At 36.6% G+C, this 19,252-nt stretch overlaps 1 protein-coding gene across 17 annotated transcripts in view; it reads right to left on the reverse strand.

Moving 5' to 3' along the window:
* sdk1b (sidekick cell adhesion molecule 1b) overlaps window positions 1-19,252 on the reverse strand; it is a 452,496-nt gene that overhangs the window by 282,869 nt on the left and 150,375 nt on the right. The window lies entirely within an intron of this gene.

Consider the following 19,252-nt stretch of genomic DNA (forward strand, 5'->3'; position numbering starts at 1 on the left):
TTCTTTATGTGCATCCGGAACAACACTGATCAAAACAAATTGACGCATGCCAGCAGAAAACCCTTCACACTTGCCACACACACATGCTCCTGCTCTCGGTGTGAATCCCGGTTGTTTACATGCATGGTGATAAAATACTCGCCGCTCATGAGCTGTGAAACCGGAGTAACAGCCCTTTATGTAGAGGTGGGTAAGACTTAATCACATTAATTCTCAGCCATGAGTCGGGTCTAAGACAGCAGATAATGCTATAAACATATTTTTATATTGTATAGAATTACCATAGTTAATATTCATGTAGAAGATTTTGTAAGTGATCTTAGCATCTCACTCCAGTTGTGTCTTTACATTGTTTTCCAGTTACATTTAGAATTTATTTCTGTTATTTATTTAGAATAATAGCTGTATAATAATTATATTAATAATAATAATTTTATTTATAATAATATGAATATTTTATTATATTTATTGAAAACAAATAAATATATTTAAATGTATTTGAAATATATATTTAAATGTAAATATTTAAAATATATATTAAGCCAACCACAAAGTCTTTATTTCTCAGGGGATGGGAAGGGGGTGTATTTGGGGTGGTTTGCCCAGGGTGCCATTTAAACTAGAACCGCCACTGGTTGTGAGTCACAACTTGTAAGTATTTTTAATTGTTAAAATTGATCTGTTACATGCGTAGTTCCTAGCGTTAACGGTATGTTGTAGCGAGGACGTAAACAACGATGTAATCAAAGGGAAATGCTGTTTGGCACCATTACCAATTAATTTACAAATTCATATTTATTTATCAAACCCCTGTAAACACCCACAATCCTCAGCAGCGCTGAATTCTACATCCCTGCATTCTACATTTCAGGGTGCTTTCACACCTACGCTTTTGTTTCAGAACCTGTCTAGTTTGCCCAGTTAGCGCGGTTCGTTTGGCATATGTGAAATATGCCTCTGGAGCGGATCAATTGCAGTGAGAAAGCGATACGATCCGAGCACGGTTTTATCAGTGTTTTATGGATATGTAATAGGCATATGGCTATATGAAGAGAGAAGTATGAGTAGGGCTGGAAATTTCAGGAGTCTCCCGGATGCCGGCAAATGAGTGATAATCTCCCGGTAATCTCGCGTCTCCCTCCCGGTCCTCAAAAACGTCGCGCACCCTTCTCACCCCTCCCCACCTCATCTCTCCTCGCTCTTCAGACACGTTGCGCGCACCTTGTCAAACATCACCAAACCACCACCTCTCCTGACAGCTGAGCTGAACTCTGCAAAATAAACCCTGACACTTTGACCAATGTGAGGAGAGTTTACTCACACGTGACTTGTTTTAGCTTTTTTGGTCCGATTAGAAACTTTGCAGTGTGAAAGTGAACTGCAGGATAACGTGCCATGTCAAAAAGCGCGAATCATCTCAGACTGGTTACTTGAACATGACAATGAATTCACTGTACTCAAATGGCCTCCCCAGTCACCAGAACTCAATCCAATAGAGAATCATTGGAATGTGGGCGGAACAGAAGATTCTCATCATGGATGTGGAGACTACAAATCTGCAGCAACTGCGTGATGCTATCATGTCAATATAGACCAAAATCGCTGAGGAATATTTCCAGTACCGTGTTCAATCTATGCCATGAAGGATTAAGGCAGCTCAGAAGGCAAAAGTGGTCCAACCCAGTACTAATAAGGTGTACCTAATAAAGTGGCCGGTGAGTGTATATACACATTTTCTTCATTTTTGTTATTCATATGCATGTCATACAAAGGCATTTGCCTTGTATTTAAATAAGTATAAGAAAGTTGCTTCTAGACATTCATACACTGAAAAAATGACTTTTGCTGCTTGTTCAAATTTATTGAAAATTAGTTAATACAGCAAAATTCTTAAGTTTTTTTAAAATACAACTTAACTGTTTTATGTTCAATCCACTTACTTTTGTAAAAACGTTGGCACAACAGCAATGAATTGTGTGGAACCCAGAATTTCTTACAGTGTAGCTACAATACAACATGCTCATTATAAGCATGCCCCAATGACTTATAATAAATCTAACCCTAGACCTAACAAGAGATGACATCTCTTTTATAAACAAATGAGATTTGATCGCTGCAATGAAGGGCAAGGTGTTCACCTCCTAGAGGAAGGCCTCATCTACCTTTGCCTGCACACTCACACACACACACACACACACACACACACCCAACCATGTCACCAGCCATCTGTCATGTCTGACGGTCAATCATTGGTGCCATTAATATTTCATGTCTCCTCCAGACCATCAGAATTGCAGTCATAATTCCCCTGCCCTGAGACACCACAGTTACACACTTTGCAAGAGGCAGCACAACACGCGCCCACACACTTCAATGTGTCACACTGCCAAATCACTCACTCACACACACACACACTCACATATACTCCTGCCATGCAGTGTGACACTTTACAAATTCATTTACACATTAACGCTTCATTATCCAAAGACAATAAGAAGGCATGCACTCAAAACTTCATTATGCTAAGAAAATAGAGCTCTACACTGCACTGCACATCTGAGTGAAAGACATTTTGTGAATACAACTGACCTCAGAGCAATTGTCTTCTCTTGTATCTTAACGTTGCCATCCATAGTTCATAAAAAGAACATCTTGACAATACTTAAAAAAAAATAATGTTCATTTTCACTAATACGAGACTAAAATGACAACTGATAAAGGAACAGTTCACCCAAAAATTAAACTTCTGTCATCATCTACTTGTCCAAATGTCATTGTGACTTTCTTAGAAAACAAAGGGAGTCTTAACCATCTTTTCAGTTGCAGTGAATGGAATCGCAAGCTTTCAAATGTCAAAAAGACAAAAGCACAATAAAAGTATCATAAAAGTAGTCGGTTTAACACCATAGTACTTCCTTGTAAGATGTGCGCATTGATAATACATTATCTTCCGACAAATAAACCCCTTGTTCAAAATTCTGGAGAAGGAAATAGTTTTAATAGGAGTTTTTATGGCTTATTCTCTACATTTATTTGGTAAAAACATAAGAAACAGAGAGAGAGTAATATAATATTATAATATTATAAACATTCACCGGCCACTTTATTAGGTATACCTGTCCAACGGCTCGATACACAAATTTCTAATCAGCCAATCACGTGGCAACAACTCAATGCATTTAGGCATGTAGACATGGTTAAGACGATCTATTTAGTTCAAAACGAGCATCAGAATGAGGAAGAAAGGTGATTTAAGTGACTTTAAATGTGGCATGGTTGTTGGTGCCAGATGGGCTGTTCTGAGTATTTCAGAAACTGCTGATCTACTGGGATTTTCATGCACAACCATATGTAGGGTTTACAGAGAATGGTCCGAAAAACAGAAAATATCCAGTGAGCGGCAGTTATGTGGGGAGAAATGCTTTGTTAATGCCAGAGGTCAGAGGAGAATGGCCAGACTGGTCCGAGCTGATAGAAAGACAACAGTAAATCAAACTCTACATCCAGCAGGATAACACGCCATGTCATTAAGCGTGAATCATCTCAGAATGGTTTCTTGAACATGACAATGAGTTCACTGTACTCAAATGGCCTTCGCAGTCACCAGATCTCAATCCAATAGAGCACCTTTGGGATGTGGTGGAAAGGGAGATTTGCAGCAAGGATGTGCAGCAGCAAATCTGCAGCAGCTGCATGATGCTATCATGTCAATATGGACCAAAATCTCTGAGGAATAATTCCAGTACCAGGTTGAATCTATGCCACGAAGGATTTAGGCAGTTCTGAAGACAAAAGACAGTACAACCTGGTACTAGTAAGGTGATCCTATTAAAGTGGCCGGTGAGTGTATATTTGTATAATCATTAATTTCCCTTCAATTAGAAGGGAAATCTTATTTGAATGCATCTTTGCTTGATAAAAATCTAAATGTATTTTTTATTTTATTAATAAATAAAATTTACTGACCCCATTGTTTAAAGTTCAACATTTTGGCTATTCAATTAGACATCTTAAATGATATTTTACACAAACCCGTAACTGTATTTGCATCTAAAAACCATCACTGTGTGCTTCTAAACTACATTTTTATAATGAACTCAGTATGAGTGATTTGCTTGACAGAGCCAATGAAACGCAATTAGCTGTGCATCAAACAGTTTCACTGCATCTGTCCATCTATCCTCGTCTATGAAAACGCTTTTGGGAGTAAAGCTACAAAAATACTACAGCACTCACCTGATTTAACATTGTGAATGACAAACTAGCAGTGTCTAAAATCATATATGGTGCGTCCCAATTCACATGTTTATGCACTATTGATAAGCATAAATAATGCAAGCATTGTGTTTACACTGCTCTTGAATGCACTATTGGACCTTAAATACTCATGCTTTACTGTAAACCCTAGATGATGCACTAATTAAACCATTTCTGATTGTAAAAAACAAAATAACCTTCAAAGTTCATACAGTAGACAGTTGAGTGCATAGTGTACAGTGCATCATTTGGGACACAACTATTTTGTCAGAATATTACTGCATCACTTCTTGACTAACAAAACTGCAGATATCTAAAACAAGGCAGAATATTTTACAGAGTAGGACTGAACAAGATCGGACATATCGGACTTTGAGATATTTAGTTTTTTTGATCAATACATATTGCATATTAATTCATTCTTTTTCCTTTGGCCTAGTCCCTATTTGGAGTCACTGTGTTGGGCAAGCTAAAATGTAGTGTAGCACAAGTCTTTGGACTGTGGGGGAAACTGGAGCACCCAGAGGAAACCCATGTGAACACAGGGAACTCCACACAGAAATACCAACTGACCCAGCCAGGACTCAAACCAGTGATCTTCTTGCTATGAGGTGACAGTGCTAACCACTAAGCCACCATACCACCACAGATATCAAACAATAACAATGAAATGCATCAATTATGTATGCATAATTTACATGCAGTCCAGAATTGCCACTGTCATTTCACTCACAACATCAGCCCTAATGCTTCCAAGTATAAAAACTCCCATGGCCTTACAACTGTACTACTTTCAAATACTACATAGAGAATATCTAGCATATCCTGTCCTATTTTGTCACTGTATAGTAAAAAAAACCATCATAATGATTTTGTTCAGTAAAGAAACCCCCAAGAAAAGTATGTAAGCAGTCTGTATTGTGAATGCAAAGTGCAAAGAGTTCTTCACGCACACACACAGACAGACAGCTGAATTACAACTGGGAGAAACACATAAAGTCTGTGTCCTTATTTGTTCTCTCTCTAGTATGTATCTATCTATCTATCTATCGATCTGGCTGCTCTGCCACCCTCCTACACCAAAACAAACACACAAATTAGCTAAACACACTGAAATGACCCTAGGGACAAGTTGTTAAATTTGACCCCCGCCTCTCTCCTTTAAAAGTTTCCCGATGCCTTTTAACTTATCAAAACTGTTAGGAATGAGTTTCTGTAAGCCCTGCGGCTCACAATGGATTAGCAATTAGCACTACAGCAACATGCGCAAGACAGGTGAGACGCCGGAGTCGAGAGAAGCAGCCAGAGAAGAAAAGCAGACTCAAAAGTCCAAGGTTGTTAAAAGCGACTGCAAATTAAATTAATTTGCTTTAAATGTCACTAATGATAAAATACTTGTTTAGTAGTGTGTGTAGAAAGCTGATCTGCTAATGATAAAAAAAATTGTATTGATACCATGTCTTGGTCTACCATGCTGTTTGGTTAATTATGTGCATATCTGCACAAAACACACACACACACACACACACACACACACACACACACACACACACACACACACACACACACACACACACTCCCTGACAAAAGTCTTATAGTCAATCCCAGTTGTAAGAGCAACAAATAATAACTTGACTTCTAGTTGATCATTTGGAAAAATGCCAGAAGGTATATGTTTTCATTGAGTCAGTTGAACTGCATGCCAATCATCACAAATACTGTAGAGGATCTATTGGAATCCGCATGGACCCAAGATTCTCACAGAAATCAGTAAAGTTTGGTAAAGGTTTGGTGTTACATTCAGTATGGGGGTGTGTGAGAAATCTGCAGAGTGGATGGCAACATTAACAGCCTGAGGTATCAAGACACTATCCTGCTCATTACATTACAAACCACAAGAGTAGACAAATTCTTCAGCAGGATAGCGCTACTTCTTATACTTCAGCCTTCACATCAAAAGAATTGGCCAGCCCAGTCACCAGGTTTGAACATTATTGAGTATGTCTGAGATAAGATAGATAAAGAGGCATTGAAGATGAATCCAAAGAATCTTGATGAACTCTGGGAGTCCTGCAAGAATGCTTTCTTTGCCATCCATGACTTTATTTAAAGTTATTTAAGTCAATGCAGAGAGGAGAACGGAGAGTCCTCCAAGCTCGTGGGAGTCATACACAATATTCATTCTTTTTCTACTGCACCATGACTTTATATTCTATACTGTACATTATTTCTGTTAAGTGACAAGACTTGTCTAAGCAAAGTCAGACCTTACTGTTCTAATAAATTAAAAATCAAGGCAAGATCAGATTTTAGTTCGGTCAAATAAGTGTAATCTAGAGGCCTTTGCCTTTCATATAAGCCACTTCTGATACCAAATAATCAACTAGAAGTCAAGCTATTATTTGCCATTGCTAAAATTTGCCATTCCTAACAGGTGGATAAACAACAAGACTTTTGCCAGGTAGTTAGGGTTGTAACAATATACCGGTATGACGGTCTACCACGATTTGAACGTGCACGATTATCATACCATGAACAATTGCATATCAACGGTTTTAACCCTTAAAGACCGAGACTGCCACCCGCGGCTAAAAATAAGTATTGCTCTTAAATGTTTAATAACTGTTGATCCGCTGATCCGATTCATACAATTCAAAGATTGGCATAAAGAAGAGGATCTCAGTGCTGTATCACATAACATTCGCGGACTTTCAGAGGCTCCGGAATCAGTGCGGTTACGTCATCAAAATTTGACAACGCTTATTTGACAAAGAAACGCTCGTCACTGTGTCTCCGGACAAACCAGACATGATACATTGATGCATTGTCCCTCCTCCATGCCCAGATTGGTTCAAACTCGCTATATCACAACCAATAAGCATAGGTTTCGCTTTTGTTTGTGGACCAACAATGAGCTTTTTGAACAACACGGAATGAGAGATAAATAAAACGCAAAAAAAAAAAGTTTTGCATGAAATAATTCTCATACTAAGTACTTTTGCATGCACAGCAGCACAGAAACATGACAAAACAGTGACACAGCAAAGACGAACTGCTGCTCTTGCTGTTTTCAAAAGACGCAAATGAAGGTGCAGCTGTTTGTCTGCATTGCAGACAACCATATCCATGCTGGCACATGGAATCTAGTTTCGTTATGTAACTATTTATAGTATAGTAAATATTTATATCTATTTTTTTACTGAGGATTTGCACCATGTTTATTTGGACTTTATTTGGACTGACACATTATTTATTATTTTCTTATTTTTTTATTTGTTCATTGTAAGTGGTGTTGTTTATAGTAACTGAAAATATATTATTTGGAAAAAGTCAAATTTGCTTCACTGTTCTATTATTTTGTAACATTTGTAACATACCGTATACCGCGAAACCGTCAAACCGTGGTATTGTTTTAGACGATTATCATACCTTAAAAATTTATACCGTTACAACCCTACAGGTAGTGTATATTAAAAACATCTTAAGCGTTACTACATTAAGAGAGAAAACAATTTATCATCAACTGCATATCTTAAACTTTTTTTGAAATGCAAAATGCATCTGCAATCATGCTCATACATGCATTGTGAATACAGTATGCACATACATACTAGCATATGTGGTTTACGAGGACTCTCCATATGTGTAACTTATTTTATACTATAAAAACCCCTCTATTATTTGGCCCTACACTCAAACCCATTCCTCAACAGAAACCTGTGTCAAATTGAATGTCAAAAGTCCCCATTAAGTATGATTTTTTCCCATTTGGAATTACGAGGACATAAGACATATCCTCATAAACCACCTAAACATTGTCATACCTATGTCACCACACTAAAATTTACTTCACAGATGATTTTGCAGGTATGAATAATATGCAAATTGTGATGCAGTCCGCGCTCACAGGAAGTCTCAGCCTCATGATGGACAGATGGTAAAGGGTTGAGCCCTGAGTCTGATCAGGTCCCCCACTATGAGGTCATCACACCTGCCACTGCGATAATGTCATCAGCAGGGGACAAACCCCACCGGAGCCATTATACCAACCTCTCTCCATCTGCTTTGCTAGAATGAGCTGCGCCACACAAACCACACATGCAAAGACAAAGAAATATCACAAAGCCACACCGAACGGCATGCACCCGCTTGTTTTTCTTCCGTGAGAAGCAACGTGATTCCCTCTTGGGATGCAAGCTGTCGACTTTGTTAGTTTAGCTGCTGTTTTACGACGTTTGGGCTGCGGAGATGCACACATACAGTACACACACACACAAACACACACACACACCTGTGGAGCTAGTGATTGTGCTGTCATTCGCTGTGTGCATGCAAAGGTTAGCAAATGCTGTGTGTAAATATATAAACAGCCATGAAATTTGCTTAGGTTCAGATGAACATCTGAGAGACGGAAGCAATTATAGTCATGACTGACAGAACTTCTACAATTAGCATATAAAATGCAAGTAAAAAAATATGTTGCTCACTTTTTCAGTTGAGTCAAGGGCTAGACGATATTGCAAATAAAATGATCACGATATCATGTTTTATATCATTCTGTATCGAAAATAACTGAATATTTTTTAACAATCCATTTAGGAATACTATTCTTTTATTTTATTTAATCACTTTGTTTTAGTTTACCAACATTACTAAGGCTAATAGTTTTAATAGTCAAAAACAAAAAATATTTAAACAAAATCTCTCTTATCTTTGTAATTAAATAAACAGAAGTGTTAAAGAGACTCAAACTTGATGAATAAAATGCTACAAAGTGTGTACAATGGTAAACACTGAACAATCAAAGCAAACTGTAAGGTGTCAATAATAATAATACAGTAAACTTCAAACTCTGTCAACAGAACAAATTATTATAATAAAATCTGGGCTTTCAAGTAAAGAAACCGACCATCATTATTCAAATACATATTTCAACAACACAAATCGTGAAGTGGGTTGACTACATTAACCCTATGGTAAATAATCTTTCAGATGGGGAGCTAGTGGCTGGGATGAACAAGAAAAGGAACCAAATAGCCACTTTGCATCCTTCCATCGTTTTTTATTTACGATCTTCTCACTGCTGCTAGCCACCGCACTTATTTTCGTGCGAGTTGTTATTCTGACCTGAAATGACAAGCGCGAGCATGTGGTTTCCTTTACCATTTTCAATGCGTTTTGCACTCGCGCTCCCCTGGTGTCTCTCGTCAACCGTTTTCTCAGAGGATGACAAACGGACAAACCATTGCTGCAGCTCCGATGCAAGTTTATAGAGAAAAGTAATAAGCACTCTAGTGTTTGGGTGCTCTGTGTTTGTCTGAGGTAATTAGTCTACCGGTACTACTGAAATGTGTATAGTCCACACATAAAGTGTGATGCAGTTTGGTAAGTTCTACTTGCATGGATCATGGTGCACTTGAGGCATTCGAAAAAATTGAGATGTTTTCAACTAGGTGAACCTGGAAAATGTGCGTGCTTCACGTGTGTGCTGTTTGCACAACATGTGTGTGTCACTCCCATATGCATGTCATGCAAGTTGCGTGCCTCCATTAAAAATAACAAACTTAAACCCTAAGCTTATTGGCATTTTTTCCAAGGTGCACGCTCAGCAGCCACATTTTAATAAAACTATAGCCTTCATACTAAAACTTCATACTTAACCTTTTTTAAATCGATATCGACAATGGTGTTCGGTCAATAAATACAGATACCAATTTTTCCGCCCAGCACTAGTTGAGCCAATTTAACTTTACAAGTCATTTTAACTTGCATCAATTAAGACATTAAATTATCGCTATTACATATTTTTTTTATTATTATACACTTATATAATTATCATTTTAACTTGATACAATATTGAAATAATTTTGCGAATCCACCAGAGGCCGCTTTTTGAGATCTCGAAGAGTGCCATTCGCGCCTGCTGTTCCTGTTTAAATTCACCATCAGGCTGCAGTTGACTGACTGACTGACGGACCAACCGATGATTTTTACCACGTTATCAGATCTCACCACATCCTCACCCTCTTATTTACTTGTTTATTTAATTTTTTGTCTTTTGTTTTTGTTTTACCTGCTTACTGTAATCATTCTTCGCTAGACGCCGTCATCGCAGTCAACTCCTCTTTGCGTCTCATATTCGCCAACATATGCAGTGAGCCACTGGGAGGTAAGCAGTCAGCTGCTAGCGTGAAAAGAAACAGAAGCCGTCGGTGGCATCATACCGCTCTGCAGCGTTCGTTTCAAAAACGAAATGCAGCCATACATAGCTCTAGCTACATATTTTGTGCTCTCCAGAAATGAATACAGGGGTATGTTTTCACAATGAGCCTTTTGTTTTTTTACATGATTTGTCCCTGTATAATGCAGAATTATCAGTGATTCACAGACTATCCTGCATAAATGAGTAGCATATGGTACTGCATACACGTGGTATGTTTTCAACAGACAATTTTGATGGTAAAATGGTTCTTGTTTCTGAAGGACAACAGAAGGCCAGGAGGTGAGCTGCGCTGAAACCTTTTCATGAAATTGCTCCCTTTCTGAGCTCCAGTTGGATGGTAAAAAAAAAGTTTCAATTTATTGTATTCATTCATTGAAAAAAGTCTTTTAGGGGTATACTATAAAGCTTAAAGCACACAATAACACTAAACTTGTTTCTGGTTTTCTGTTGACACTCTGACTGGGTGAACGTTGCACTGCATTAGGCTTTAAGAGTTTGCTAAAAGGATGTCAATTTCAAATCTTTCAACATTCTAACATTCTAGGCATATGCATTTTGCCAATGTTATGAATTGTGTTTTGCCCGTTTGTTTTAATGACTCTCAAAGTCAAGTTAACTTACGTTTTATAAATCATCAAAGACCCATGTTTTCTTAAAAATCAGCTATAACGTTCTCCTGAAATAAATCTGTAACATAAAGCACCTGCATATGAATTTATTAAAACATGAACTTTCCATTTATGGTACATTAGCAAAAACAGTCAGAAGGACTTTAAAAAGCATTAACCGGTAACCTCAAAACTAATTGGTACAGGAAACCTTTGGTGAAACATACCTTGAGGCAAAAATGTAATCAATTATGAAATACCGTGATTTTAAGTAAAATAATTATGCAGCACCGATACCGATAAAGTACTAAGTTTCAGTACCAATCTACCTACTCGCTAGAAGCTGCACGATTAATCGAAAAAAAGATTGCGATCTCGATTTAACCCCCTAAACGATGTTAATCCAGAATTTCTACGATTCTGCCAGTCATATTTCAAGGTCAGGAAAGAAGCAAAAGTGGCCACACAACTTTTCACGAACATACATTTACATAATTTGCTCAGCAACATAAACACATCCAAATAGTGTTGAAAGAGTCACAAACCTGTGTTTTTAAGGTATAATTTACCCAAAAATGTCATTTCTGTCTTCATGTAATGATGTATTCTTGACTGCGACTGCGGGCCTCTGAATGAAGTCTACTTTAGTAAAGAGAACCTGCATAGGCTGTGAATATCAGGTAATAACGTTGTAAATAACATTCAGTTTGTGGTACAGAGCGATCATTTGGGAGCCGCGTGGGAAGTATGAATCGCACTTAGCAGTAAAAAATGAAACCAAAAGCATGCACATCATTTAAATAATCATATCGCATTTTAGAGTAATGATTACGACAAACATTTAATGTGTTTTACTTTCATAACGAACACACAGTGTTGTGCATGAGAATAAATGTTTAACAGTGTCAAAATAACTACTCTTGCCTACATAATGTTGAATATAATGCAGGATTTTACATCTGATTTTAAGCAGAAAAAATGGTCTAATAATGTTGTCAATGACAGATTACAAGCACATGTCTCAAACAGAATAATTCCTAATCGGAATTATGAATAGTATGTCATCACTTTACTGTGCATTAGTGACCAGGACAAATTTGAAGTCTGTTCAAGTCCACCATTCAAAGACTATTCAAAATTGAGCAGTTTAACCAACAGTAGAGCTACACATAATATTAATATTGTTGTTATTTTACCATATTTTTGAGAAATAAGAATAATAACAGCCTACTCGTATTAACCTTTATTTTACATCTACAGAATCACGAGAAAAACGTGATCTTGATTTAAAAAAAAAAAAATTGCGAATTTAGCTAGAATCGTGCAGCTCTACTACTCGCAATACACTTTACTAACCCACAAGGGTGTTTAAACCTTTGAATCAAAATTCAAAGCAGTCAAGTGTAAGTGAAAATGAAGCTTCAAACGTCACTGATCACGTGATTCTAGCAAAATGAATCAAGCTCCGGCACACACTGCTTCATTGCGAGATGTATCATTTTTTGATACATGTTTCGAGGCCTCGGTGCACAACATCACATCAATACTATAAATGCCTATGTTACAATAATGGCAGATTCAAAACTAATAGTGGATGGCTGCTTCTCACTCAGGGCTGTTTAAGCTAATAAGAAAGAGATTGTCACTAATAGGCGGGGTTTTCCCCCATAGATGACATATAAATAAGGAAGATTGTCAATCAAAGTATTTCTTCAGACTAGGGTTGGGCATCTAAGCTATAATGCCGATCCGATACGCATCTCGATACAAAGAATACGATCCGATATATTAGCGATACATTTGTGACATATTGCAATGCAACACGATACGATTCACACCCATATCACGATACGATGCGATATTTCAGCACTAACTAATTAGATCAAGTTTATGAGATGATGTGAAAGAGGATGCTGTGCCATTAAATGAGTTTGATTATTTATTAACCAAGCAAAACCAAGACTTTTTTACAAACTGGCTCTTCTCTCAGAGCCAGAGTGTCAGTTTACAGTAGAGGGCCATTTTAGAACATATAGCACATATTATTTAAGTATTTTCAAGATAAACAGAATGTATAAGTGCAATATATATTAAAAAATATATATATTTGCACTCTTTCAACATAAATAAATTTAGCATTGCACAACAAGAATTGTGATTTAACTTTTCAACTATGAAAACAAGTTTTACAAAGATACATTTTGCCACTGATTATTCAAAACTTAAGGTCGTGAACTAGCAGTGTTATGCTACGTTGAAACATCACTGTCACTGTAAACAACAGGCTAATAAAAATATAACAAACCAGCAATCTTCTTGCTGTGAGGTGGTCAAACTACCCACTGTGCCACCGTGACACCCAATTATTTTTATCATTATTATTATTAATATTATTATTAAATAAAAATTAACAGGAGGAGGTGTTTAAAACCTTCGTTCTCCGTGACACTAGGCTGAATATCTTTGCAGATAAACAATGCAATAGCATTCGTTATTGGCGTAGAGCGAGCAGAACTGTTGCGCATGGAAAAAAAAACTTGCAATGCTTTTCTCACCACTTTTGGAGCTGGTTGAAGCAGTGCGAAAGCCGGGGATGCAGAAACACTAGAAGATGCTTTCACAACAACACCGTGGCGCCGCTTCAAGTGAGATATCAGATTAGTCGTACTGCCCGCGTATTTTACAGATGCGCGGCACATTTTGCAAATTGCATCTGTCCTGTCATGTCGTCCATCCTTAAATCCATAATGTTGCTTGCCATACTTTAGATTTAAAACTCAGTGGGGAATAAAATGTTTGTTTTGCTTCTCGCGCTTTCTGAGGGCGCTCCACTAGCTTCATCCGCAAACCTGATACATTGAGTTGTAGTGTGTGCACATCCGCAAATCCGTTGCTAAGGCTTACTTTATGTAGGTCGATTAAATTATGCGCCAAAAACAGGTTGACAACACTTGTTAATAAATAAAAAATACATTCTATATTAAAAATATAAGCTGTATCTCGGAAAAATCGATGCATCTCGCAAAAACCGATGCATCTCGATTTGCTTCCAAAATTTCATTCATCCTCTGCTGCTCAACCGATGCACTCGCATCGTGCACGCGCATGACCGCGTATCGATACATATCGGTTAATCTTCCCATCCCTACTTCAGACAGTTTGGTTATTAAAAAAAAAAGAAATAATTAATTTTCACACACTGTTGCCACACAACTTTGTTTAAACCCCTTATTAAAGTGAGTTTTGCATAATAGGTGATCTTTAATTCTTAAAGGAGTACAAATAAAGACCCGGAGATCAACAGAATAGATTAAAAATGGTAACTGTTTAACTCTAGGTGACTTGTAAAATGAGCCTATTTCCAAAAAAATTGAAAAGGAAAGAAAGCCAAACAAGTCTGAAATTACACGAGGATGTATTTTGGGAGCAGACTATCCCTTTAAGGTGCTGGCTGCAGCAGATGGAACGAGTTGTTGAATAGTAAACTGAGAAGAGGTTCTAATCCAGGATTTGTCTTTCCCCGCACTCATCTTTCACCATATTTTTCCTTTCCTTTAGCTGCCCCTCACTCCCTTTGTAAGATAAATGAATCAGATGAATGATTAACACACACACACATACACACACTCGTCGCTGATTGTGGTAAATCATGATTACAGTGAGAGAGGCAGTTCCCCCTGATTTTGGCGAGCACTTCTAATGTGAAAAAAAAACGTGAGCGAGGGCAGAGAGAGATAGACGTAAACACAGTGACTACCGCTATAGGACTTGACAGGCTTACACCTCACTCCAATTATCCGTTTTTCCCCCCAGTATCTCTAGCAGTCACACCGTGTTGCCCTTTCTCCTTCCCAGGTAGCTGTGTTTTCCCTCTGTCTTCTACATTCCGCTTTTTCTTGCAGGAAAATAAAACTGCTAATCCCACCGACGTTAAACTTCTGACACAACACAGCTGGTCTTTTCTGCTGTATATTTACCCTCAACTTTTCCTTCAGATCCCTTTCAGTCTGCGTTACTTTTCTTGAGGGAAAATCTACACCGAGCATGTGGCACGCATCCAGTTCCATAACCTCATTTTCCTGGATTTCTGGATTGTGATCCATGAAAAGAGAAATGGCTTTTTTTCCTACTTCCCAATTTTGGAAAAGGGGGAGTCGGAGTCTGCTCAACAGTTCGTGAATGCAGTAATAGTTTCATTAAATGTGGAAAGTGGAGGCAGGGTCAGACGAGGCCTTTATGCACGTCTGTGTGGGACTCGTTCATTTGCTCTTTTAAGGCCAGAGCATGCAGCAAAATTTAACCAATTCACAGACAGGGATGTCAAAGGGTTTAATAAAAAAATGGGTGTTCACATGAAAATGATGATTCTGTTGCTTTCATGTTATTTGCAAAACCACCGTGGATCAGACAATGAGGTATTTTATAGAATAGTTTCCATTGCTATTGATTTTCATCGCATGGTTGAAAACAGAATGGAAGTTAATAGAAACCTATTTCGTAACCAGCATTCTTTAGTGACTTGCTTTTGACTGTCATAATACAGATGCACTGAAAAAAAAAGACTTTTTGATGTAGTAATATCTAATAAAATTACTCTCATAGTTTTTAAATTGTACTATTAAGGGTTGAAGATAACTTGATTTTTTTTAAGTAAATATAATATTTACACATGTTCTTGATGCAATAAACGAAATGAATATTACTATTAATGTTCTTGTAATATTTAAATATAATATAATATTATAATATAACCCGGTAATATTAACTACATTTTTATAATGGATATGTCATAATGGATGTGTAGTTTCCAGCATTCTTTGCAAGGGATTGAATTAAGAAGAGAATTCTTTAAAAATAAAACCAATCTTAGGTGTTTACATTTGAGAAAAGGGTTTTAGAGCTTAATTTTTACTAGTTTGAAGATTAGGAAAAGTTTTGAGCACTTTTTTTTTTTTTTTTTTGAGGTTACCATCTTGCAGAAGAGTAGCACTCATGCTTTGGGTTTTAGCATTTTTATTATCAGCATAAATGTTTGACTTATCACTCAGAAAGCCATAGATGTGCTAACACAGCTCTGAGATCAGTATGCATTTATAAAGTAAATTTGTTCTTGGGTCCAATTTGATAACTATAAAATGAAATAACACTTTTCAATTCAAGAAATGTGTGTCTTTATTAAAATAAGTTACACTAAATGTACTAATTTGTAAGGGTTAAAATAATAAATATAGACTCAAAATTAATGATAATCAATTAACTTTTATTCAATACATTTCGGAGCATTAGGTTAGACATTAAGTAAATTTTGCGTGAAATCGACAAGTTAATTGCTGATATAAGATAGTAAAATTTACTTGTATTTGTTTGTTTTTTTAGGTAAATTTTAAGGTTTATTTTACACATAAAAATAAAAGTAAATAATTAAACAAACAGTAACTACATCTACTGTAACAACCCTACAGACAAAAATGGAATCATCATCATTGAAGTCTGTTTTGAATTAACTAATACATGAATGAATAAAGCGTTAATAAATAACGTGTAGAGTATACAGACAGGCTGTTAAAATAAAACATGGTCTATAAGTCACAATGTTTGAAAAATTGCAGTGAAACGATTTTTATAAAGCAAAACCCAACAGTGCAACTGCTTTGTAACCTATGTAGCCAGACTGGTAAAACCAGTTTCGATATTGAAATATTTCATCAATTGTTTGAGATGATGAGCTTAACACTAGATCTAGCAACTTGACAAACATTAAATTAGGCCCTACAAAAATGGTACAGTGGTGGAAGAGTGTAAAACACAGAAGACTGACAGGTATGGTTTTGCACATGTTTTGCTGGCCAACATTAAGCATATAGTCACTTTGGAATAGAAGTCGAACATATCAGATGCTAAAAATCTGCATTAAATATTCCAAAAGAATAATTTGGCAGAAACATATACCTGATCATTAGTCGATATGCCCATCTTGGCATGGCATTAGTGTTTTTCTAAGTGGATATAAACAACCGAGACAGGAAATGAGATGCCTGTCAAAATACCAGATCTGTCAATTAGGCTTTGCAGTAGGAATGCAGCCTAATAGACCTGTCGCTGTCATGTTGTTAATATTATTAATCTGATCACAAAATCTGTCGAGGACAACAGAAAGGGGAAATGAGGACACCTTCAGTATCTATAATCGACACCACAATATGTGACTACATTTTGTTTTCTTAGAGTCTGTCCATGAAATATTCCAAACTAATGGAGCTCTGAATTATTGAGCAAACAATAAACACAATAAACAACTTGAAGTGAGTGCTTTAATGTAGTACAGCCACAAATAAAATGTCTTTTAAAACTATGACTCAGGCATCTCATCAACACACCAGTTATGGTAAATGTAAACTGGCTACTGTGAAGGTCAATGAGCTGCATTAACAGTAAAATGCAATCGAACGAGAAAATAAAATCCTGCTTATGAGTGAGATTGTGGACAATCTTTCATACCTGTTAGAATTACATTAGATCTGCTGAAGGTTTAGGTGTGGAAATGTTTGACTGACTAAAAAGATTCACTGTTAAAGGGTCTGCAAAAGTTTTAGTAAATCAACCCAAATTCAAGTGTATTCGTGTTTCTCTCAAATGGTTCAGCAGTCAGTAAGAAATAGATGAATTTTACTTGTTGGAATATTATAATTATGGCAATGCTAATATGCAGCAAAAGCATCTTACATTTAAAAAATCTGTTTAAAAATTTTAATTACAGTAATCACAACATTATGGAACTAGCATTTATCCAGACAGCCAAACTCATCTTATGTGGCCTGCAAGAGATGTTGGTATGATCAGCCGATTTGAATGTTATCACTTGATTGAATGGGTGTTATCAGTGGTTAACAGCTGATAGATATGGGCCAGTAGGGGTCTTCCGTGCCTACTGGTAGGCTCAGAAGGTTGTTATCATCCATACTCATGGTAAATATGAACACACACGCTATAGAACACATACGGCTGTGGCCGGAACTTATAAAAGAATATAAAAGTAATAAAATAATTATTTATATTATTTATTACATTTGCCATTAATTGTATGTTATTATCATCTACCCCCACCCCAACCCTAAACCTATTGTCACAGTAATATAAAAACAGATCCGGATCTGAAGTTTTCTCTATTAGTATAGCTGATTAATCCATGTGGATGGATAATAACCGCCTTCAGAGTCAACCAGTAGGTGCAGAAGGCCCCTATTGGCCCATATGTATCAGCTGATAACAGCCATTCAATTGAGTGCTAACATTCGAAGCGGGTGAAATGATCCACACTAAATGCAAATTTAAGTGTTTGTGCGAGTACACTCAAAAAATTGTTGCTGCTTGTTCAAACTATTTGCTTAAAATGAGCTGAAACAACACAGTTCTTGTATTTTCTTTGGAAAATGTATTTAATTGTTTTGTGTTGGATAACACATGTATGTATTCCCAGCGTAGCGTTAGATTGCATTAATAGGGGGAAAGTACTCTTAGGTGTTTTAAGTCAATAAAAAGTCTTGTTAGAGTTTAATCCTCACTTAAATTAAAGATTTAGAAGAGTTTCATTTTTTGACCACCTTTTACCACCTTGAAGAAAAGTAGCACTCATGCTTTAGGTGCTGGCAGCTTCATTATCAACAATATTCACTGTAAAAAATGCTGTGTTCCACACAATTCTGCCATGTTGTCTCAACACAAATTGATTAAGTTAACTTAATTATTTTTACAAATTTAAGTGGATTGAACTTACAACAATTAAGGTAAATCTGCAGGAATTGCGTCGATTGAGCTAATTTTAAATAGATAGTTTTAACAAGCAGCAAAAATATTTTGAGTGTTGTTTGTTACTTCAGTGAGCACAACTGTGCTAATGCATTTCTGAGATCAGTATCAGTCAACTGTAGGCATTATTAAAACTGTTGCAGGTTGACCTTCAATGAATAACAAAAAATGATGGTAACTCAATTGAAAACGATAATTTGTTCAAAATGTGTTTTGTTTGGTGGTTCTATTTAATCTCTAAATAGACGTTAATGTAATTTCAAAAATATTTTAAAATACTAAAATTCAAGTTGATATATCTCAATAAAATTTCAAGGAAATGTTTTCCTTAATTTAATTAAGTTCAATCATCGTCATT

Source organism: Danio rerio, chromosome 1 (genome assembly GCF_049306965.1).
Source record: "Danio rerio strain Tuebingen ecotype United States chromosome 1, GRCz12tu, whole genome shotgun sequence".
Taxonomy (NCBI): domain Eukaryota; kingdom Metazoa; phylum Chordata; class Actinopteri; order Cypriniformes; family Danionidae; genus Danio; species Danio rerio.